This window comes from Stegostoma tigrinum, chromosome 5 (assembly GCF_030684315.1).
Source record: "Stegostoma tigrinum isolate sSteTig4 chromosome 5, sSteTig4.hap1, whole genome shotgun sequence".
In the NCBI taxonomy this organism is placed as follows: domain Eukaryota; kingdom Metazoa; phylum Chordata; class Chondrichthyes; order Orectolobiformes; family Stegostomatidae; genus Stegostoma; species Stegostoma tigrinum.
The window spans coordinates 21,943,179-21,968,854 of record NC_081358.1 but is presented as its reverse complement, the minus strand read 5'-3'; the positions used below and the strand labels follow the sequence as shown (position 1 = coordinate 21,968,854).

At 41.0% G+C, this 25,676-nt stretch overlaps 1 protein-coding gene across 1 annotated transcript in view; it reads right to left on the bottom strand.

The window, feature by feature from the left end:
- Nucleotides 1-25,676, bottom strand: part of LOC125451549 (uncharacterized) — a 57,927-nt gene that overhangs the window by 29,835 nt on the left and 2,416 nt on the right. The window lies entirely within an intron of this gene.

Below are 25,676 nucleotides of genomic sequence, written 5' to 3'. Positions count from 1 at the left end.
TTACATTTGCCACCTTCTAATCTATAGCAATTGTTCCAGAGCGTAAAGAATTTTGGAAGATATTGGATGCATTATTTCCAATGCTATTTTATTTGGTATTCTGGGATGCTGATTATTAGGCCCTGGTGACTTGTCTTTATGCTCATAAATTTCCTAATACCTTTTCTTGCTAATACCGATTTTCTTCAATTCCACCCTCTCACTAGACTCTTGTTTCCCTAACATTTCTGGAAGGCTATTTGTGTCCTCTTTTGTGAAAACTGAACCAAAGTATATTTGCAACTCTTCTGCCATTCCTTTGCTCCCCATTATAATTTCCCCTGGTTTCTCTTCATATATTTATAGAAGATTTTACACTCCGTTTTTATGTTCCCTACAATTCTACTCTCATAAGGGGAACTATGTGAGTGTAAAAGTTTAACTGGTTGAAATGAACTTGCATATGATGCTTGAGGATAAATCAATCAATCTAAAATGAGTGGCAGACATTTATGAGGATTTTTCAAAACAAGTATTAAGAAAATTCTAAGGGGAGGAACATTATCCATTACTCACTCGAGAAATTAGGGAAAGTGTGAAAATTCAGAAAAGAGTATATAACAGTGCAAAAATGCATTCTGCATCAGAGGATTGGACAGAATATAAGGAATGGTGGAGAATGACGGTAAGATTATTTGGGAAAAAGAAATTGGAGTATAAGGGATGTTAGCTAGAAACATCTGGCAGGAGCTTTTGTAGGTATTTAATAAAGAAAAGGGTATGTACAGGAAGTGTTTATCTTCTAGAGAGTAAAAGTGTGAAGTTAATAGTAGATAGTAAGGAAATGGTAGATGAAGTAGACAAACATTTTGCCTCTGTCTTTATTATAGGGAATCCCGTGATAACTATAAATCAAAATGTGCAAGAAAGAGTAGTTCTTGGTGAAATCGTAATCATGAGAGAAACAGTACAGAGCAATTTGGTAGAATTGTGGCCTGATGAGTCCACAGTCCTGATGACTCCAGAGGCAGCTAATTTGGTAATTCATGTGCCGAGTTAATTTTTCAAAGTTCTTCAAACTCTGGAAGGTTCCATCAGAATGGAAAGGAGCTAATAGAAACCCTCTTTCCAAGAAAGGAGGGAGGCAGAAAACAGGAAACTATAGGCCAACAAGCTTGACATTTGTCATGTGTGAAGTGCTAGAATTGATCATTAAGGAGGTTATAGCTGGACACTTCAACAAAGTCAAGGTAATCAGGAAAAGACACCCTAGTTTTGTGAAAGGAAAATCATGTTTAACCAATTTATTTGAGTTCTTTGAGGGAGTGACATGCATTGAGCATTAAGAGCAACCTGTCGATATACTGTACTTAGATTTTCAGGAGCTGTTTGTCAAATTGCGTCATCAAGGGTTATTATGCAAACTAGGAGCTCATGGTGCAGAGGTTAATATGATAGCATGGGTAGAAGATTGGCTGACTGGCAGAAAATAGGACAATGCAGAATTTTTTTTTTTCTGCAGGATGATGTAAAGCAGAGTCCTGCAGTTGATATGACTGAGACTTCTCAAAAGCTGAACAACATTGAGAGGCTTTGGCCATAACATAAAGTATTTGCACAAAGAAATGGTGTGTTTATGAGGAACCCAAGTAACCGTTAAAGTTTGTACTCTCTGGAGCTTGGAGGAACAAGTCTACCCCGCCAGGTATAGACATGCCCCATCTATATTGTCAAGTTTGTTAACACATGTGTTTGACATAATCCCATTGAATTGATGAATTAATGACATGACATACTAATTCATTTAAAGCAAGTTCCTGGCCATGAACATCAGGAAAGATGACATGCCTGAAAGGTTCTTAGAACTTCATGATAAACCATTTACCCATCGTCAGGAAACTGAAATATTTCCTCCAACCCAATTAGGTTCCCCCTGTCCCCATCATTCTAAAAGCTTCAGACGTGCACTGAAAATTCTGTTGTTGTTTCCTAAAAATCCTTTCCAAAATTTTTCTCTGAACCTTTCTCTATCTGGTCCCTACCTGCTTGCTGCATTCAATGATTGCAACCAACTGGAACATGGTGTAGTTTTTTTTCAGTCTCTGCGAAAGCTCCTCCTACCCTAAATGAAGCATCTCGATTGTAGAGGCATCCCCTCAAATATATAGTGGCCTCAAGCTGGTGGAGAATATCCAGAGTAAATTGGAGAGAGGAAAATGCTATACCTTAAGCAGGCGACTGTTATTCACACATTGCTTCTGTTCACCATGTGATACCAATGGAATAATTGCTCTTCTAAGTTCTAAGTTGCTGCAGCATTTCAGATGCAAGTACATAACAAAAAAAGTAAATAGGACATAAAAAACACTGAGGTCTAGAATTTCTGCCCACCTTTGATGGAAATCCCAAAAATGCAGAAAATCTAAGCCAATGATAATGTAAATAAACTCTCCTGCCCAAGGGAAATTTTACCCTTCATAGTGGTTCTATGTGACTGTCCACAGTTTTGACAATAAAAAGCAATTTTTTTTCACAATTCAACTTCTATTTCAGTACAAAAAATAGTTGCTGAGTAATGGTAAACTTTACGAGAAATCACAAATGTGCATATGTTCCAGCTCTTATAGGTTCAACTGAATTACTTTTTTTCTCAACTATAACTACTTCCACGTCAGTCAGTCATACAATGCCTGAGGCATAGAACATGTTTCTCACCCTTTCTGACCTGTTCCAGGGCTTGACGAATGCACATGCTAAAATTGGTAGTAAAGCTTACCAGAGGGAAAGCAAGGAGTGGTCCTGCAAACATTATTACGAACATAGGTTGTAATTTTTGTTTTGGTAAATAGTACAAGAATTTTCTTTTACAGCTAGAGGTGAAAGTCAATGGCTAAATGCAGGGATTTTGGTTGCAGTACGTCTGTAATATTTTCAACTAAATCTTAAATTGAAGAGTATTTTTAGATTTCAGCCCAATAAAGGAACAATTAACACGTTAGTAAATGTCTCATCTGCATTCATTTAGATATATTTCTATTCGCTTTTCAGTTTCAACAGGGAGCTGATAGAGGGAAATAGTGCTGTCTGCAGAATAGTTACAATTCTTCATTTAGCACATTTGAGAGAGAAGTAATCTTCTAAACCTTTGTGCAAATATCTATTTACAGATAAAGCATTCTTGCCTAAAGTTCACACTGACATTTTATAGTACACCCCCAGCACCTAACTTCAGCGTTTTTAAGACTCACTTAATCTCGCCAGTCTCAGCTTCTTTTCCCCATCTACCTTCTGATCACTGAACCCCTCCTTCCCGGCCTCAAGGTAATAAGGTCAATTGTTCCCTTTCGTCAAGCACGAGAAACTGGAGTTGAGGCAGGAATCATCCATAATCACATTAACAAATGGAGTAAAGTCAAGGAATCATATGATCGACCCCTGTTCCTACTTTTTATGTTTTTAACACGTTTGCAGAGGTCTTAAATGACATTTGGACCCCTTATTGAACAGTCAGTCCAAGATTAATTATAACTTCCTTCACTCTGTATTCAGAATACTAAAGACCATCATGTTTAATAAAAACCGAAAGAACTGCAGATACTGCAAATTAGGAACAAAAACAAAGTCGCTGGAAAAGCTCAGCAGGTCTGGCAGCATCTGTGGAGGAGAAAACAGAGTTAACGTTTCGGGTCTGGTGACCCTTTCTCAGAACTGATGGTGGCTGGGAGATTGTCAGTTTATATGCAGAAAATAGGGAGGTGGGTGGGGTCGGGAGTAATCAACAGGATAGAGCCCAAAGAGAGAGAAAGACAGTTCGACAGACAAAGGAGTTGCTAACGATCAGGCTGGGAAGGTGAATAGTTGTTAATGGGGACTGTTAGTGACTAACAACAGGGGGTTTGTAGTGGCAGGCTATGTGGTAACAAGGCCTGGGGAGTGGAGTGGGGGTCTGGGACATGGGAGAGTTTAGGCCTTAAAATTATTGAACTCAATATTGAGTCCGGAGGGCTGTAGGGTCCCCAAGTGGAAAATGAGGTGTTGTTCCTCCAGCTTCGTTCCCTGAACCACTGTAGCAAGCTGGAGGCAGAGATATTGGCCAGGGAGCAAGGTGGTGCATTGAAGTGGCAGGCAACAGGTAGTGCAGGGTCTTTTTTGCGAGCAGAACAGAGATGTTCTGTGCAGTGATTGCCAAGTCTATGCTTTGTTTCCCCATTGTAGAGGAGACCACATTGTGAGCAATGAATGCAGTAGACTGGATTCCGGGGAGTGCAGGTGAAGTGTTGCTTCACCTGGAAAGTATGTTTGGGCCCTTGGATACTGGGGAGGGAGAAGGTAAACACGTAGGTGTTGCACCTTCGCCGGTTACACGGGAAAGTGCAGTAGGGCTGTGGGGAAGTATTCGGGGTGAAAGAAGTATGGGCCAGGGTGTCCCAGAGAGAACAGTCCCTGCAGAAGGTGGACAAGGTAGGGGAGGGGAATATGTATCTGGTGGTGGCATCTTCCAGCATAGCCTGCCACTACACACCCCCTGTTGTTAGTCACTAACAGCCCCCATTAATAACTATTCACCTTCCCAGCCTGATCGTTAGCAAATCCTTTGTCTGTCCAACTGTCTTTCTCTCTCTTTGGGCTCTATCCTGTTGTTTACTCCCGACCCCACCCACCTCCCTATTTTCTGCATATAAACTGACAATCTCCCAGCCACCATCAGATCTGAGGAAGGGTCACTGGACCCGAAATGTTAACTCTGCTTTCTGCTCCACAGATGCTACCCGACCTTCAGTTTTTCCAGCAACTTTGTTTTTGTACCATCATGTTTAACTCTGTCTACAGTCCCAACCCCTTTTGTCAGTCACTTCACACCTTCATCAGCCACATTCTCAGGATGAATCAGAGTGCTTTCACTCTTGATCTCAAGTTTAGAGTTGAGATGAACTTTGAACACTACATACTATCCATCCACCTTCATCTCCACAACAGTCTGCATCTCAGTTTATTCATTACAGAAACCCTCAGATGTTTTCTGCATATTTTTATCATTTACACATTTAAATATTTCATGAAACAAAATACCATGGACCCAAATACTGAAATAAAAATAAGAAGTGGAGGAAACACTAGCAGATCAGGCAGTACCTGTTCAGACAATGTTTTGTTGGCAGTGGGAAACTTTATCGATTAAGACTTCATATTTGGTGACTGAGCTTTGGAAAAGTGGACTTCTTGAGAAAGAAATGGTCTTCAATTAGGCAGAGGAAAAGAGACAATTGAATGACATAAGTTACAATTCATAAAAAAAAATCACAAGTTAAGAGAAACAAAGAAAAGTTAAATGCACCATAATTGCCCATGTTTATATTTGATATTGAAAGAGATTTGTTTGTCAAGCTTTCTTCACTCTCTTTGTAGGAAAATTCCTGAGACCTACTTAGTGTCTCCTCCAATGGATGAGTGAAAATCAGAAATTGAAAATTTAGAACTGTTATTATAGCCTGTTGCTTACCTGTGCCTGTCATTGTGATTTTGCTGAATTTTCTATAGTGGCCCATAATTCAAGATTCATCCCTTTGTCATGCATGGCTACTTATAATGTGACATGTTTTGGAAAGGACCCTAATCTGCCTTGAAAATGGACACAGTAATTACAAAATAACTTGCAAAACCCACCTGATTTCCCTTTAACTTCAACAGTGACTGGAAGCAGGCTATATGCATGAAAGATCTTTAGACTTCTGAAAATAAAAAAAAATTTCCACAGGAGCTAAACAGAAACTAATTGACAATGCCTTCCCCAGCAGGATGGCTCTTCCTACCTCACCAAACCTGTGAAAATTGGAGCCATTCAAGTTAATGGAGGAGACAGTTAAAAAGTTCATTATCTCAACTATAAGCTAATGGAGGGGGCTGGATGCTCCAGATTTAGGCGAACCCCAATCATAATGTTGAAGATGATTCAGTTGCATGGGATAGCAGCTTCTTTTAAGTTCTGAACTCTGTAAAAGGTCTGGATGGCAATGAACGCTTTGTGGAGACAACTCATGGGAACCTTTGAAAACAGTGTCATTCTCTGCTGAACTACCTGTGTACAGTACATGATTAGATTTTCTCTCTGACAACTAAGAGTCACAGAAGAAAGTGTCCAAGTTAAAAATCCAGTCAAATGATTGCTGTACTGAACCGGGCTACCAACAACTTCAGTCTGTGATCCTGTAAAGGTAAAGTAATGGAATCCCTTCAATTATTCCCAGGACCTGTTCTTCTTCTAAACTCAACTGTGGGGTCAACAGCCAACTGTTCAACTGCAGCAACCATAATAGCTGCTGAATATAATTTCAAGTTTTCAACCCATTCACTTCAGAAAGAATGTATTGAAGCAAGCCTTTTGAGATGTTCAACTGCAGCGTCCAATCGGTCCAGAGCAGCCAGTTTATACCTGTCACATTTTGTTTTATTAAAATATCTGAGTCCACCTGTGGGGCACGAAGTTGGAAAGTATACAGATATTTCAGGTGAGGTATTATTGACTGAAATCTAGAGCTAGACAAGCAGCTTTGTGACCCTGAGGAAAGGAGGTTCATTAAAAGGAAGAAAGAACATGTATTTATATAGCAATAGTCACAACCTCAAGGTACCTCAAAGCATCTTGCGACCAAGTGAATACTTTTTGATCTTGTCACTGTTCAAATGTATGAAGTGTGACAACCAAACTACACACAGCAGGATGCCACAAAACACAACAAAATATGTAAACAAATCATCTATAATTTGCCTTTTGACTGAGATAAACTGAATACATAAAGAATACCGGGAGAATTCATATGCTCTTCTTTTACTACTGGCATGAGATCTTTATAAGACATAAGACCATAAGACATAGGAGTGGAAGTAAGGCCCATCAAGTCCACTCCGCCATTTAAATCATGGCTGATGGGCATTTCAACACCACTTCCCTGTACTCTCCCCGTAGCCCTTGATTCCTTTTGAGATCAAGAATTTGTCGATCTCTGCCTCAAAGGCATCCAACGTCCCGGCCTCCACTGCACTCTGCGGCAATGAATTCCACAAGCCCACCACTCTCTGGATGAAGAAATGTCGTCTCATTTCAGTTTTAAATTTAGCCCCTCTAATTTTAAGGCTGTGCCCACGGGTCCTAGTCTTCCCGCCTAACTTCCTAGCGTCCACCCCTTCTAAACCATACATTATCTTGTAAGTTTCTATTAGATCTCCCCTCAACCTTCTAAACTCTAATGAGTACAATCCCAGGATCCTCATGCCCACCTAAAAGGACTGGCAGGACCTCAGTATTACATCTCAGCTAAAAGACAAGATCTTTGACTTAGAATTCCTTCACAACTGCAGATAGAGTGTCAACCTAAACTGTGTGCTCAAGTCTCTGGAGTATGACTTTTACCCAATCTTTGCAGTAGATATGCTTTTATTCCAATAACCACAACCTATAAAGTTATCAGTAATGTTCAGAAAATACACTTCCTTTCACATCACTCACCTTCCCAAGATAGTGTTCCATTGAGTTTGAATTTAAGTTATTGTTGTTACATGTACCAAGATACAGTGAAAAGTATTGTTATCAGCCCAAGATGTACTGGAGCAATAGTCCATTCTCCTGTCCATTGTTTCATTTTGTTAAGGAGCATTAATTTTAGACCCTGGTCACAATCCATGTGACTTCACACTTGTTATTTCATCTCAAATAAAAAGGCCTATAAGTCAAAGACCAGAAATGTTATGTCTATCCCCTAAGGCCACTGCTGGATGGTATCATCTCAGGGAACACCAGGAAACAGAGTTTAGAATCTAAATGGCACACTGTTGTGTGTACTGCTTAAAAAATCAGAAAACATGTGAATTTGTTTTTTTTTCAGATGGCATTTGCAGTGGGGGAAAATGTGCAGATGACTTGAGGATGAGGTTTGTGTAAAACAGTAGCATATTAACTGGATCCAAGCTTGAAGGGGAAATAGAAACCAAGATACAGAGATTTTCTCACAGAAATTTTGTTGACCTATTGAAAATTCTCTTCTAGTTACACCGTCCCAGCCTGTATAGCGTCATGAAGGTGTGAATCTCAAATATTAATTGATAATATGACTGATTGAACAAGTACATATCTTGAACATTTTGGTCGAAAAACATTTCAAAGCAAAAGACAGTGTAGCTACAGCGGCAACAACTTTGCATTTGCAAACATCAGGCTGTTTGAATGAAGACACTTTCACAGAAAGATTACATGACCTGATTTGTGGATTTAAAAAATACATTGCTTTTGAACATAAGCTGCCAAAGAGAACTTGTCATATTTGTAACAGTTTTTGCCCTCTTTCTCTTCCTTTGAGAACCCTTGCATCAAAGTTTATGGATTGAAAACCCATTGAAATGCCTCATCAACCGAAGTGGAAAGTTCTTGTGGGTGGAAAAAAAATACATCCAATCATAACTAATTCAGGATGAAACCCTCCTCCTACAGCTTGTGCAGTATTTGAAAAAGTTGCAAATTCTTCTTTTTTTCTAAATTTAACTGCTACTTAACCAAAGTACTTATAAAATAATACACTACTTTTTCAAGATTTGAAGTGTTGCGTTACTTTTAAAGAAAGCAAGTTGGACATACTTTTACATTTTAAACAAACATTCTGTAAATCTTTGCATCTTTTGTGAGTAGTTTTTTTTTGCAATGAGCTAGTTACATACTTGTTACTTAAGGAACCCGGCTGACTTATTTCTTACACGGAATTACATACTGTCTAATACATTTGTAATGTTGTAACATAAAATATATGCAGAAGTGGCAAGATTTTTATATTAGTTATTTTATTCTCTATTATATTTTAGTTTCCTTTTTAAATTTAAATTTTGTTTTGGCCAGTGGAGGAATGGGACAAAAAAATGGAATCAATTCCCCTTCCAAAAGTGTCAAAAATTGATTTTAAATCAACTTACTCAGGTGTCTCATAACATATCTCTAGGGAAGGTGAGAGTTGAACTCAGACCTGCACGTTTAACAACAGGAACCGTACTGTTGCTGTACAAGGCCATAAATACTGGAGCCTGATTCCCAGCTATGCCATAATAACTTAACATCCATTACCTGTTTACCATTTAACCTCAGAACAGTATTTTTGATCAACCTATTCAGGCACATTATGGTACACCTTTGGAAAAGGTGGGACTGGAAACCAAATCTTCTGGCTCAGAGGTGGAGACACTACCACTACACTTTATATGTCCTAAAACCTGTACCCTTTCAGACCTTGACTTTCAGATAGAAGGCAACTTATAATTAAACAACCCCCCTCTTCTTGATTTCATGATTGAAGGTCCAAGAACAACTTTCCACTATACCTGCACAAAACACTGAACTCAGCATCCAAACTTGACTTAGAGGGGCTCTTGTGCAACAGTGGTAGTATCCCTACCTCTTAACCAGAAGAGCTGAGTTCAAATTCCACCTGATCCAGGGGTGTGGCATAACATATGCCTGAACAAGTTGATTAAAAATATCTGAAAATTTGAATGAGTATAGTGACAACATGGTACAGTTCTCGCAAATTCTGAGCCCCTGGTCCAGAAACAGGGATGCCACCCATAGTGTAACAAGACCTCTTTGACCAAGTATGCAATCTTCATAAATAAAAAGGCTCCTGTGGTATAGTGGTGGTATCCCTACTTCTTGGGGAGAGGCATGGGTTCAAGTCTCCCATGTGCCAAAGAAAATAGAAAATTTGGAAAAAGTTGTATAGAAGTATCTATAACCTTAATAATGTGGCTACTGGCCATATTTAAATCTAATTATTAGACCCTCACATTTATAAGTATTTTCATTCCAGAAATTTGTTTCAAGTGAGCCACTGGCAGCACAGCAGCTGTGACTATCATCCAATTTTAGGAATTTATTGTCATCTCATTAATATCGGATTAGATTTTAGTCTATGCTTGGGCATGAGGGATGGAAAAAGGTTACCTGGAGGGAATCAGCTCACTTCCACTCCTCTTTCTGAAATAGTCCAGAATTTGACATAAAATAGATAGCCAGAGAGAGGGAAACATAGTCATCATTGTCACTTTCTCTCAATCACACAGACAAGAACACAGAGGCATGATAAGACTCAGAGACAGCAAGGACTGCAGATGCTGGAGTCAGAGATAACCCAGTGTGGAGCTGGAGGAACACAGCAGGCCAGGCAGCGTCAGAGGAGCAGGAAAGTTGACTTTTCAGGTCAGGACCTTTCTTCAGAAATAGGGACATTCTGTTTTGAGGAGTCTGCCACACATATTTTTGTTAAATGGCAATTATCAGAATAACAATTAGCATATGCTGTTAACAGAAAGTAATTCTTATACAGCTGCAATCTTTTCAATTAGTTTTTCCATTTACTTATAAAAGCCTAGGCTTATGTAAATTTGATGGACTGAAATTATAAAATCTCTCTGCCAAAGCTAGCCATTGCAAGAACTCCTTTTCTTCCAGAAGCTTTAGACCATTTATTCGGCAGTGGATTTTTGCTTGTGACATTATACAATTTGAACTGTTTCACTTTACACAAATTTCCAGTTCCTAATGCAAGTAATCTTACTGTTTAATGAAGTTGAATACCACAGGAGAATTTATCTGATGTTACAAACCAGTCTTGTCATGTCATGTGGAGCTGGAGGAACACAGCAGGCCAGGCAGCATGAGAGGAACAGGAAAGTTGACATTTCCAGTCAAGACTCTTCTTCAGAAATGGGGAGTGGGAGGGAGATCAGAAATAAATAGAGAAGGGGTGGGGCTGGGGAAGGTAGGTGGGATGGTGATAGATGAGTGCAGGTAGGCAGTGGTGGGGACTGGACAGTGAAGTGGGAGGGGCATTTAGATAGGAGAGAAGACCAACAGGTTGTGTCAGGTCAAGGAGGCAGGGATGAGAGAGAGGGTCGGCCAAGGGTTGAGGCCGGGGGGTTGGGGAGATTTTGAAATTGGTAAAATCCATGTTTAGGTCATTGGTCTGTCGGATCCTGAGGCGGAATATGAGGTATTGCTCCTCCACTTTGCGGGTGGCGTCATTGTCGCCTTCTGGTCCCACTTTCTGGTCACGAACCATTTTAACTACCCCTGCTACTCCCTGGGTGACATGTCCATCGTGGGCCTCATCCAGTGTCACAATGACGCCACCCACAAAGTGGAGGAGCAGCACCTCATATTCCACCTTAGAAGCTTACAGCCCAGTGGCCTAAATGTGGATTTTACCAGTTTCAAAATCTCCCTATTCCCAACCTCATCCCATGGCCAACCCTCCCTCTCATCCCCACCTCCTTGACCTGACAGAACCTGTTCATCTTCTCTCCCACATATTCGCCCCTCCCACCTCACTGACCAATCCCCACCACTGCCGACCTGTACTCATCTGTCACCATCCCACCTACCTTTCCCAGCCCCAACCATCCTCTATTTATCTCTGAGTTTCCTTCCCCCTCCCTATTTCTGAAGAAGGGTCCCGGCCTGAAAAGTCAACTTTCCTGCTCCTCTGACCCTGCCTGGCCTGTTGTGTTCCTCCAGTTCCAGGCTGTGTTATCTCTGACTCCAGCATCTGCAATCCTTGCTGTCTCTGAGTCTTATCATGCCTCTGTGTTCATGTCTGTGTGATTGAGAGAAAGTGAGTTGTAAATTTGAGAAAAAAGCTTATGCTCATTATAAAAAAGGCTCAGAATGCCCAGAATCAATCTACCAATTATGACCAGGTCAATAGTCAAGATATATTGATGTACTTTGTTGCGGGGTAGAATGGTCTCCTATTTAGGGTAATAGATGGCGTGGCAAGTGGACTGGCAAAGTGGTGGAGAAATCCTTTGAGATGGAAACCTGATGTGATTCCAACACTATTGAAGTTTCCTGGAGGTGGCCAGGCTGCCAGATTGAAACAGTACTTGGTGGCAAAGGGTTAGCAATTGAGTCTGTTCAGGAGTCAATTAATAGGTATTTTCTGAAGGTTTCCTAATGTGTCCAAAAGTGCACATGAACAATAAAGCTTTGGAGTCTTTCCAGCCACAAGGAGAGGGGAACATAACAGCACCTAAGCGTTGGCTTTTATTGACGATCACTGAAAGAAATATAGTTGCAGTAGAGAAAGGATGAAAGTGAATAAAGCAAGCTGGGCCAATTTTGTGAACACACCCAAGGTATAATGATTAACAAAGTGTGGAGCTGGATGAACACAGCAGGCCAAGCAGCATCTCAGGAGCACAAAAGCTGACGTTTCGGGCCTAGACCCTTCATCAGAGAGGGGGATGGGGAGAGAGAACTGGAATAAATAGGGTGAGAGGGGGAGGCGGACTGAAGATGGAGAGAAAAGAAGATAGGTAGAGAGGAGAGTATAGGTGAGGAGGTAGGGAGGGGATAGGTCAGTCCAGGGAAGACGGACAGGTCAAGGAGGCGGGATGAGGTGGTACGTAGGAAATGGAGGTGCAGCTTGAGGTGGGAGGAAGGGATGGGTGAGAGGAAGAACAGGTTAGGGAAGCGGAGACAGGCTGGGCTGGTTTTGTGATGCAGTGGCGGGAGGGGAAGAAGTGGGCTGGTTTTGGGATGCAGTGGTGGAAGGTGAGATTTTGAAGCTTGTGAAGTCCACATTGATCCCATTGGGCTACAGGGTTCCCAAGCAAAATATGTATGGCTGTTCTTGCAATCTTCGGGTGGCATCATTGTGGCACTGCAGGAGGCCCATGATGGACAAGTCGTCTGAGGAATCGGAGGGGGAGTTAAAATGGTTCGCGACTGGGAGGTGCAGTTGTTTGTTGCAAACTGAGCGGAGGTGTTCTGCAAAGCAGTCCCCAAGCCTCTGCTTGGTTTCCCCAATGTAGAGGAAGCCACACCGGGTACAATGGATACAATATACCACATTGGCAGATGTGCAGGTGAACATCTGCTTGACATGGAAGGTCATCTTGGGGCCTGGGATAGGGGTGAGGGAGGAGGTGCGTGGGCAAGTGTAGCACTTCCTGCGGTTGCAGGGGAAGGTGCCGGGTATGGTGGGGTTGGAGGGAGTGTGGAGCGGACAAGGGAGTTGCGGAGAGAGTGGTCTCTCCGGAAGGCAGACAAGGGTGGGGATGGAAACATATCTTGGGTGGTGGGGTCGGATTGTAGATGGCGGAAGTGTCGGTGGATGATGCGTTGTATCGGGAGGTTGGTGGGGTGGTATATGAGAATGAGGGGGATCCTCTGGGGGCGGTTGTCCCCAAACTTTTGTGCTCCTAAGATGCTGCTTGGCCTGCTGTGTTCATCCAGCTCCACACTTTGTTATCTTGGATTCTCCAGCATCTGCAGTTCCCATTATCACCAAGGTATAATGATTGATGGGTCTCTCTGAGGTGCATTTTACATATGTTGAGTAAGGGAAATGAGAGGTTATAACAGGCGAGGACTGCAAATTGCAAATGGTCTTATGGTCTCCAGCAACGCCATTATACCACTATCCTATTCTGACTTCCACTTCGAACTTTTCTGTTTGGGCTGCCTTACAACAATGCTGCCTACCTGCCCTTATAATAGCCAGTGCACCTGAAAATAGTTCATTCTAACTAAAAATAGGCTTGTTCCAGGAGTTGTGATTAGGAGCTACTTAAATGCAAAATTTTCACTTTCTCATCTTTTTCCTATCTTATGATCATATATAAGTTAGGTGTGGAAGTAAAACATTTTGTCCCTTGAGCTTGCTCCACCAGCAAGAAAGAATGTTATGCCTGCTGTTTTGTTCCTTAAGTTTGGTTACAATAGAACATAGAACAATAGAACAATACAGCGCAGAACAGGCCCTTCAGCCCTCGATGTTGCGCCAACCTGTGAACTAATCTAAGCCCACCCCCCCACACTATTCCATCATCATCCAAATGCTTATCCAAGGACTGTTTAAATGCCCCTAATGTGGCTGAGTTAACTACATTGGCAGACGCCCTTACCACTCTCTGAGTAAAGAACCTGCCTCTGACATCTGTCTTAAATCTATCACCCCTCAATTTGCAGCTATGCCCCCTTGTATAAGACGACGTCATCATCCTAGGAAAAAGTCCATCCTATCTAATCCTCTGATCATCTTGTATGTCTCTATTAAATCCCCTCTTAGCCTTCTTCTCTCCAATGAAGACACTTCAATAAATTTGTTGTATGTTTTGAAAATATTCTGCAGAGTTCAGAAGGAATGATAATACTTCTACATACCTTCTCAAATCTAGGCTGACCATGTGAACCCTTCTTCTCAATGACTGTTCTCTCAAATGAATACTTTGAAGTTTTTGCTCTTCAGTTACTCTAAGCTGTAAATCTTTGTTCTGACAATGTTTGTATATTACGCTTAATTGTTCATTCAAATTAATTGTTACTCAACACAATCTTCTGATGATTACACAGAATGACTTTATTGCAACTTATACCAGTAACTTAGGTAAAACTGTAGATAAAGAGTGTTTTTTTCTTTTTGTGTAATCTACTTTCAGTAGGTAATATCTTAAGAATCCCAAATGAAAATGAACATCATTTCTTGTTGAACACCAAAATAGAGCCACATGGTATATGAGTTCTAAGGGTCACTGGACCCAAACATTAACTCTGATTTCTCTCCACAGATGCTGCCAGACCTGCTGAGCTTTTCAAACAATTTGTTTTTGTTCCAAATAAAGCCACTACTTGTGGAGTACGCAGGCTAGTCTCAGCCCAGGACAGACAGTTCTACATACCCATCCCTGGGTTTGCTTTTTTTTAATTAAGAGTTTATAGACTTGCTCAATTTTATCCAGCTAATCCAACCATCAGTGTCATAGCTGGTTCCTATTTCTATTTCTTTACTTTGTAATACCATTTTATTTCATGCAATATAGACATGCATAAGGTGACGTCAAAAGCAAAGCTTTGATTACAATTTGATGTTTTGCATAGACCGAAAATTACAACTTTGATGAAATCTGTAAAGCAGGTTCTCACAGTCCAGGATTTTTATCCAAGTTTCAATTGACATAATGTTCTGCAATTAATGCACACACTGTAGAAGGAGAAGAAAAGCTTTCCACACCACATTACATTTCAAAATAATTTATAATGAAAATGAGGAAAATTTGCAAAATCCTGTGTCCTCCTTCAGAAAAGATGTTGAACATTTCATTCTCCACTACATCTCACTTCCAGTGTTGCTTTTGCCACAAACTATTTATGTGTGGGCATTTTAAAATCAATCTATTCAAACATGATGTAACACAGATTGAGCCCAGGTCTTGTGGCTGAGAGTGAGGGACATTACCACTGCACTGTAAGGCCCCCTCTGAGCCTGCTTTATCTTGTTTTTAATACTGGGTCAGTAAATATTTTCTAATCAATCTGCCCAGTTATGTTACACATGTCTGGAGCATTACTGGGCTAAGAGACAGACAAACTTTTTTTGTGCAAATGCTTACAGTGTTTGGGGTGAAACCTGTCCAAGATGATCAGCATAAGAGCAGTGTCAGTCATAGGCAGTCTGCCTCGTTAATATGTTAACACTGACTGAGCCAATGACCAACAACTGTTCAAGTGAGGCTGCCACAGTGGCTGATTACAGCAAACCTGATGAGTGCAAGCCACCAGGGCTGAATATAAGGGCGGTCTCAATTCAAAAGGCCAACTATTGAGATTTTGACCTTGTCCCGTGCAAGCCTTTGGTGAAAAGCTATGAGATGTGTACACTCTCCTAATTGTGATGGAAGAACAGTTAGGTGACTATGTGTAGACTGCCGAATTCTGCAGCTCCTTTTACGTTTTAAGTGTGAATCCGGGGAAATTCAGAAGTCACATGACACCAGGTCCAATGGGTTTATTTGGAATCATACAAGCTTTGCAGTGCAGCTCCTTCGTCAGGTGCAGTGATACAGCAGGGCACACAGACACAGCATTTGTAGGCAGACAGATCAAAGGCTGAGAGATCAAAAGATCATACAACTGCTGTGAGTGGAGTGTCAGATGATAAATCTCTGCAGGTGACTAAGAATGTTAGTTGTGTGTAAAATGTTTATAAAATCAATGTCAATGCTGGGTTGTCGTGACAATCAGGCAGAGCCATAGAAAGAAACAAAAGGTAACACCTCAGGTTAGACATGGAATTGTACGTGTGAGGCTTTCTTCAGACATGGTCTCAGAGTTTTAACCTGGAATCAGGCTGGTTTTATTCCAAAAACTAGAATTATCAGATGCCACACTGACTGTGACTACAAATTATGAGTTTTTTGAACAAAATAGAATGTATCTGCAAATAAGTAAACATTTTGGATGAAATGATTCATCCCATAAGTGTGTGTGTGTGTGTGTGTGTGTGTGTGTGTGTGTGTGTGTGTGTGTTTGTGTGTGTGTGTTTGTGTGTGAGAGAGACGGAGAGAGTGCATCTGTGTGGGTGAGTGTGTGTGTGTGCACACACTTGAGAGGGAGAGGGAGTGTGCGTGTGAGAGAGTGTGTATGTGAGTGCAAGTGTGAGTGTGTGTGTGTGAGAGAGAGAGAGAAAGTGTGTTTTTGTGTGAAAGGGGGAGAGAGAGGGAGAGAGAGAGAGAATGCATGTGTGTGCTTGTGTGTGTGAAGGAAAGAGAGAGTGTGTGTGTATGAGAATGTCTGTGTATGAATGAATGTAATTAGCAATTCAAAACTGTACAAACTAATTAAGGTACAAAGATCATAACAATTTATCAAGGTAATGCTGTCAAAATAGGACAGAAAGGACGAATTTACAGATACAGAAGTGTGGTGGGGTCACGTATAGCGCAACACAAATCCAGGATCATGGTTGAGGCCGTCTTCACAGGTATGAAACTTAGCTATCAGTCTCTGCTCTGTGGTTCTGCATTGTTGTGTTTCTTGGAGTCTGCCTTGGAGGCAAACGTGTGAGGAACAAGAGGACTGTGGTGCTTAGTAGTCCTGTACTGTTAGCTGTAATGATGCGACAGGCTTAGATTACACATGAAGCCCGCGGAAGACAAAAGGCGTCAATCAGCCAGCAACAATGACTGGCTTGCTCCATTCTCCTTCAATATCTTTACCTACTTGATTTAAAGCATAAGGAAGTACATCTTGTTTTGACATAAAATATTCATAATGTCCAGCAATCTGCTTTTCCTTGTCAATCTCTAAAATAGAACTTTCATGTCAATCCTGTGCCACCTCTCTTTTCTTGATGCATTCTCAGGAACCATGTTCTTGTTGTATAACTGCTGGACTTTCAGTACATACTTCCTTTCCTGCTGTCTCCTTTTCTGAAGACATTAGATTTTCCTATTACTACAATTGTTCTCCCATTTAATTTGCAGCAATTTGCTTTGGTATTTCAACGCATTTTACAATAAAAAGATTAATTTCTTTGTACCCCTTTTTGGTTCTAGCCTTTCTCCTTTATCATTTTGATGTTCTTCTGACTGTTCTTTATAACCTCTCCTCTTCCATCCACTAATTTTCTACTTCTCCAATTTCCTTGTGGATTTCCATATGCCCATTTCCCCACTTGGACTTGTCTACGAGAATATCACATGTAACTGCCAGAGTGGCTGCTTCTCTGATCTTGAAATCTTGGCACTCATCTAAGTAAGTGTTTAAATTTTCACAAATGCTATTTCTGAGCTCTTCCATTATCATTAATTCCTTTACATTCTCAAAATGTTTCTCTAGCTTGATTGACCTAAACCACTGATCCACAGCATTTCTTCCTCCCTTGCAAATTCCATTAATGTTCAATTAAGTTTCTATGATGTTCAGAATGAGGGCCAGATGGATTTCATTGACTATGAGATCCTTCTTTGGGGTTGTTAACTGGGGTCAATCAGGGAGCTCTGGCTAACAGATATATACAAGTAGGGACTGGCTCTGAGCTGGCTGGTCACAGCACATGCACTCTGAGCATGTAAATAAAGGGAGGCTTGATGACAGGATACTGACTTCTGTGCAGTTATTTCAGTGGCAAGAGAGTGGGATACACCCTTTGTAAGATAACGTGAGGGCAATCAAAGGTGCCCCAGAGCTTAAGTCTTTCCTTAGGTTCATGAATTATTATGGGAAATCCATATGTAATCTCGCCTCCATCTTAGCACATGTACACCTACTAATAGGTCAAGTAGCAAATAAATAACCTTTAGGGAAACTAAACAGCCACAAGTGACATTTGAGATGTTGGCCCATCATGATCCCAAACAAAAGGTGGTGTTGACTTGCAATGCATCTCTATACGGTAGTGGGCTAGTGTTGGCTTACCAGTGGTCCCTGGAGAGGAACACCTAATAGTGTATGTTTCCTGAACTTTGGCTGATGCTGAATGCACATATGTCTATATAGAAAAAGAATGCTTGACAGTCATCTTTGGTGTGAGCAAATTCCACAAATACCTTTAGAGACACAAATTTGTAACAGTAATGGACCACAATTGTCTGCTAAGGCCGTTTAAAGAAGATAAGTTTGTGCCACCCATTGCTTCTGGTTGAATTCAGTGGTGGGCCCTTATTCTCAGTGTCCACAATTACAAGTTGGTACACTGTCCAGGAGGCCAAGTGGCACATATGGATGCCATGAACCACCTCCCACTGGCAGACACATCACTGTAGTGGCTCCCCTGGAAGAGTCCATTCTGGTTTTAAACTTTCTGGTCACAGCTAATGATATCTGACTTTGGACACAAAAACATCCCATCCTTGCAAAACTAAAACAGCTGGTGGTGGTGGGGAAGTCAAAGGGGCCATCTCAACCAGGATTGAACCTTTTCTGGATCTGATGAGACTGGATCACTGGAGAGGACAGCATATTACTGTGGGGAGCAAGAGTGATTGTCCTGAGTAAAGGTCGCCGACAGATATTGGCTGAATTCCACCAGGGTCATCCAGGGGTTTTCAAGATGAGATGCTGGCAAGACGTTATGTCAGGTGGCTAGGACTGGATGCTGACATACCTGCATCGATTGGGCAATGCTCAGAGTGCCAACAAGGTCACCAATTATCACCAGCAGCAACCCCACATTTGTGGGAATGGCCAGGTAAACCCTGGACTCACACATCAACTATGCCAGCCTTTTCATGAGCATAATGTTCGTAGTCATTGTGGATGCCCATTTAAAGTGGTGGACATGCATAGAGTTCATTGGGAAAACACCAGGATGATGATTGAAAAGCTGCAAGCAATTTTCGTGATACACGGACTACCAGAATTATTGGTCACAGGCAATGGGACATCATTTACCAGCAGGGATTTCAAGTATTTCCAAAAGTTGAATGGCATTTGTCATGTTTGGACAGCTCCATACCACCCATCATCCAATGGTCTGGTGAAAAGAGCAGTCCAAACATTGAAGGCAGGCTTAAAGAAACAGCCCACAGCTTCACTCAATACCAAGCTGTCCCAATTCATGTTTGCAACGACAGGAATAGCTCCAGCAGAGTTGCTGATGGGGAGAAACCTGATATTCCCAGACCTAGGAAAAGGGGTGAAACGGCAGCAGGAATACTAATGCTAGCCATGTACCTCCTCTAAGCGTGAGAGACAGTTTACTTCACTGGACAATATTTGGTGGCTAAACCATGGAAATGGTCCTTTCTGGGTCCAAGGCAAGGTCGACCTGAGATCAGGTCTCATGAACACAAAGCTCAGGAAGGTGAGACAGTCCTGAACAAACATAGGAATCACCTGTAAGCTGCTACCTCCAAACAGAGCAGGAGCAAAACACACCCGGCCCCTCAGAGCAGCCAGAAAGCCTGTTAGAAACCGTGGGTCTTTCCCTGCATCTAGCGTCAAAGAAACCTCAGCGTCTGTGATAGATGCAGCTTCAATGCTATTTCTGCTGGAAGAAAAGGAGGAAATTTTCCCAAACATAAGAGACGAGCTACGAACAGGTAGACACGGCCCATGTCAGAATCAGTAGAACCGGGCCTATGGTAAAAGAGTTGCAGGAGAAGCTACAAGAAAAAGAACAGGTCTAAATCCCTAGACTTAGTGGGAGGAGGTATATAGTAATTGGAACAAGGGTCAGGTGCATCTCATTGACTATGAGACCCTTGCTTGGGGCTGTTCACCTGGGACAATCAGGGAGCCCTGGCTGACAGATATAATCAGGAGATTCAGAGAGTCTCCTCATTCAAAGGACTAGCTCTGAACTGGCTGGTCAGAGCCCACGTACTATGCACATATAATTAAAGGATGACATAGTAATGGGATATCAGCCTCAGTGCAGTTATTTCAGTTTCTTTTTTGCAGCCCTAAATTTCAATTGATAAGCTTCAGGCACAAATTCATGAATATCAAGTATTTTTTCTTTGAAAGGCTCATACTTTGTTCTTCTGATAGGCTGTCTTGATGAGTTAACAGGCCTCTTCTGTGCTGTATGACACAAATCTGGCTGGATAAATCATAATTTTACATTTTTTTACTGAAGTGATTGTCCATTAAAGTATAAAAAGGCAATGTTGCAGTCTTTGTTTTAAAAATAAAACAAAAATTAACAACAGAAATTGTTAATAATCGTTAACAACAGAAATGAAGATAAACAAGGGAACAAAACACTTTTCCTTTAAGACAAAATTTCAAAGATTTTTAAGCATAGGGTGGAAATAACCCATGCGAAATCAATGTGCCTTGGTACCAGTTGCACATCTAATACTGCACTGTTAGCAAGACCCAGCCCAACTCATTTCCAAAAGTGGGGATTTTCTGCTTGCTCAATAGGCTTTATGTGATTAAAAATTCAACCCATCTGCTGAGTTCTAGATAACTCTTTCTTAATTATTATTATTATGCTCCTGACTTAGCTTCCCTCCAGTGTTATACTACTCTTGATGTACATTCAATTTGTTTCTTTTAAAACTTCAACGATCGTCACTTCCTTTCCACCAATGGTATCCCTACACTTCAGCTAGCAACTAATAATAACTTCTTGTTCCGAGATAATTTCATTATTTTAAATTTGTTTTCTTAAGAATACTGCTGGCCACGTCGAAAGACTTTTCAACACTTCACAGCTGGATACATTTCTCTCTCTCAATCAACTCCCCAACACAGATTTGTTAATGCCCTGACTAGTGTTCCAATGTTAGCTTTAGCTACCCTTCCTTTTAATATACTTGCCGATACTTTTTACAGTCTGTTTTTTATATTTCTTAGATGTTTTCTCTCATGCACTATTTTTCCCCTTTATGAGAATTGATGAATAAAGCTAGCTTTATTAACCAAGCTTTTTGTCTGGCACTCATCGGGACGTTTGCACGCACACCAATGTGACGAGGTAATGCAAATAACATCTTTATATTGTATGGGAAATATGTGTTGATTGTTGACAAGACTTTGATTTCTATGGGCATTATAACAGAGAATGTAGCATTTTGATGATAACTGATTTGTTTAAAGTAAGCAGGCAGGTTGATTCTGATTTTTCTTAAGAGTCTGTGTAGTCTGGAAACAGGTCACTTGGCCCATTAAGTCCATACCAAAAGAAGCACATCCCACCCAGACATTACCCCATAACTTGATGCTCCTTGATGCTACACTTGGTTAAATGCAGCCTTGATATCAAGGGAAGTTACTTGCACCTAACCTCTGGACTTCTTGAATTACGGTTGTAATGAGGTCAGGAAATGAATGGCCCTAGTGGAACACACATTGAGTATTAGTGAGTAGGTTATTGTGAAGCAAATGTTGCATTTTTGCGGCCTCCATCACTTTGTTGATAATTGATAGAAGACTGATGAGACAGTAATTGGGAGTTGGATTTTTCCTGCTTTTGATGTATGAGACATAACGAAGCAATTTTCCACATTGTTCCAGTGTTGTAGCTGGACTAGAATGGCTTGGCTAGGATCATGGCAAGTCTGGGCTATAAGCCTTTAGTATTATTGCGGGAGTGATAATTAATGTGAACCATCAGGGAACCTTACTAAATGTTTGCCAGTGCCACAAACAATGGTCTACAACTGCTCTCTGATTGTTCTGTCACTGAGCCAACCTCAAATCTATGTTGCCACAGTTTCTTTTATCCTTTGGGTTCAGTTTTGTGATAAGTCTATTTCATGGCAGTTTACTGATAAATATCAGTAGTTCACTTAAACTACATCAACTGCATTCCCTCAACAATCCTTCCTTTTACCTCATCAAAAAGCACATTTGAGCTTTGTCTACCTGATTTTCCCTGAACAAGTCTATGTAAGTGTTATCATTTTATCTGCATTTGTCCAGGTGATTACTTATTTTGTGCAACACAAATGTAGGGTTATACATCACTTATACAGGGCATTGGTGAGATCACGACTGGAGTAGCCTTGAGATTTTTTTATGTGGAAAGGATGGACAGGTTAGACTACTATTCATTGGAGTTTAGGAGACCAACAGGTGAGTTAATTGAAATATTTAAGATGCTGAAGTATCTTAACAGGGCGGAAAGGACTTTCTCTCTTGTGGGATAACCTAGAACTAGGGACATTGTCAATATAATAGCAGAATGTCCATTTAAGAGGAAGACAATTTCTTTTTCAGAGGGTAAGGAGTCTTGAACTCCTTCCTTAAAGAAAGCAGAGTCTTTGAACATCTTTCTGGCAGAGATTTGATAAGCAAGGGAGTGAAATGTTATTGAGGTAGGAAGGCTATACAGCAGGTTTAAGAAGCCAAAAAGTCTTCTCCTGCTCTTAGTTTGTAGACTGCCAGTCTCTTCCTATTGTCTTTCTTTGTTCTCCTTAATTTCTTTTTCATTTCTCCTCTGAACAATTTATAATTCACCTGATTTCCACATAAACTGTCAACCTGATATCCGTCATTTGCACCCTTCTTTTGCTTTATTTTATTCTCTATCTCTTTCATTATCCATGGAACTCTGTCCTTGTTTGCCCAATCTGTCCTCTAGAAAAGTAACTCAATTTTATATGAATCATTTTCTCTTTAAAGGCAACTTATTGTTCTGTTAGTTTTGCCTTGCCAATCTTCCATTACAGCTAAGTGAAAATAAATTTTCAACTGGTATAATAATTGGCAAAACCTCAATTTGCACTGAATGTAATCTACATTAGAAATTCCTTCATCTGTTACTTTTTATTCTTTGCTGTGGTGTGAATGTCATGATAGGCCCAGCAATTGTAACAATGCTAATTGCCCCTTTAGAAGGTGTTGATAAGTTGTCTTTTTTTCCCCTTTATTCATTCACGGGATGAGGCCATCACTGATTATGCAGCGTTTATTGCCCATCCACAATTACCCAGAGACAGTTAAGAATCAACCAGAGATAGTAGGAACTGCAGATGCTGCAGAATCTGACATAACAAGGTGTAGAGCTGGATGAACACAGCAGGCCTTTAACCTGTCTGTCTCCTCTCCACCTACCTTCTCCTTTATCCATCTTCTATCTGCCTTCCCCTCTCTCCCTATTTACTTCAGAACCCCCTTCCCCTCCCCCATTTCTGAAGCAGGGTCTAGGCCCGAAACATCAGCTTTCCCACTCCTCTGATGCTGCTTGGCCTGCTGTGTTCATCCAGCTCCACACCTTGTTATCTAAGATTCAACCACATTGCTTTGGGTCTGGAGTCATATGTAGGGAAAACCAGGTAAAGATGGCAGTTTCCCTCCCTAACGGACATTAGTGAACCAGATGGATTTTTCCTGACAATCAGCAGTGGATTCATGGTCATTTTTAGACATTTTTGATTCCAGATACTTATTGAATTCAAATTCCACCATCTGCCACGGTGGGCTTCGAACCCAGGTTACCTAGGTTTCTGGGATGACAGTACAGTGATAATACCAAGTTCCTGGTTTAGGTACATCTACAATGTTGTCAAGGAAGCAGTTGAAGGATTTTGATCTAGCAACAGTGGAGGAACAATGATATAGTTCATGAGAATGGGCCCAGCACAAATTTTCCATTCCTAATTGCCCTTGAGAAGGTCATCATGAGCTGCAGTCATGAATTACTGCACTCCTTTTGGGGTGTACGTACACCAGGGCCAGGGGCAGAAATTATGCGCATCCAGCTCTGCTCCTGGCACAGCTCTTTGAATATGAGCACAGTAATGCCATCTCCAACCTGAACATAGTGGTTCTAACCCAAGCACAGCAGTCCCAAACCTCCACCCTGAGAACAAGTGACTCACCTCCAAATCCCAATTATTGAGGCATCTTGAACCCTACTGGCTAGGTCCTGAGGCACACTCAGTCTAATTAGAAATGGGGTTTCAAGACTTTGCCCCAGCACACACAGTCTAATTAGAAAGGGAGTTTCAGGACTTTGCCAGTTAACCCAGTTAGAGTAAAGGAATAGTTCCAAATCAGGATGGCATGTGGTGTGGTATGGGAGCTTGCAGGTGGTGTGCCCATACAGCTACTATTTTTGTCCTTTTCAGTGGTCAAGGCCTTAGATGTAGAATATGCTATTGAAAGAGGATGGGTGAGTTGCTGCTGTGCACTTGTAGATGGTACACATTGCTGCCATTGTACATCGGTGAAGAAGGGATGGTTCAGGTTTCCATATCAAACCTATTTCACTGTAATGGTGCACTGTAGAATATGGGGGCAAAAAGAGAATTCAAAGCTGAAGGTTATGAGAGTGGCTTGGTTTAACATATGACTGATGGTAGCTTTATTAATCCAAATAGACTGATATTTAAATTTCTAATTCACACACTAATTATTTTTTGATATATAGTGTGCCAACTGAAGCTTGAGGGCAGCTAAATCACTCCAGTTCTAATATTCCATGAGTCACAACATAAAATAAAAATACATTTCAAAGCAATGAGATTTTTTTACTTTTTCATTCAGGAAATGTGTATTTCACTGTCTGGGCTGACATTTATTGCAATTCAGAAGATCGTGCTGAGGTGTCTTCCGAACTGCTGCAGTCTATTTGTAAACCCTCAGTGCTGTCAGGGAGTTCCAGGATTTTGACTCAGCCACATTAAAGAAATGGCATTTTAAAATCAGGATGATGAGTGGCTTTGAGAGGATTTTGCAGGTGATGGTGTTCTTTTGTATGTGCACCCTTGTCATTCTCAGTGGCAGCATTCATAGGTTTAGAAAGATGCTACCGAAGGATGCTTGCTGAATTTCTGGAGTGCACCTTTTAGATGATACACTCAGCTGCTACTGTGCATCGGCAGTGGATTGAATGACTGTTTATATCATGCTATCAAGCAAATTGCTACATCTCGATAGAGTCAGGCTTCTTGAGCATTGTTGGAGCTGCACTCATCCATCTGTGTGGAGAGTATTCCACTACACTCCTTACTGGTGTTTTGTAGGACAAGCTCAAGGGAGGCAGGAGGTAAATTGTTCCCTGCAACTGATCTACTATTGTAGCTCCAATATTTTTGAGATTAGTCCAATTTGGTTTCTGGCCGATGGTTGTTATGGAGGATTCAGAGAATGGAAGCATCATTGAATGTCAATGAGTGATGGTTAGATTCTCTCCTGCTGGATATTGTCAATGTCTAGCAAATACTATTTGCCACTTGGCAGCACAAGCCTGAATACTGTCCAAGTCTAGCTGCATTTGGACATGAACTGCTTCATTATCTGAGGATTCATGAATGGTGACCAATTAAATATCTCAGGTTTTAAACAAGATTTATAAATAATTTCCTCATAAAAGGCAACTATTGGTTTATCATAAGAACATTTAATCAAAAATTTCAATCATCAGTTGACACGCACAGTAAGTAACATACAAGTATAAATGCTTATCCCTCTAAACATCCCCAAA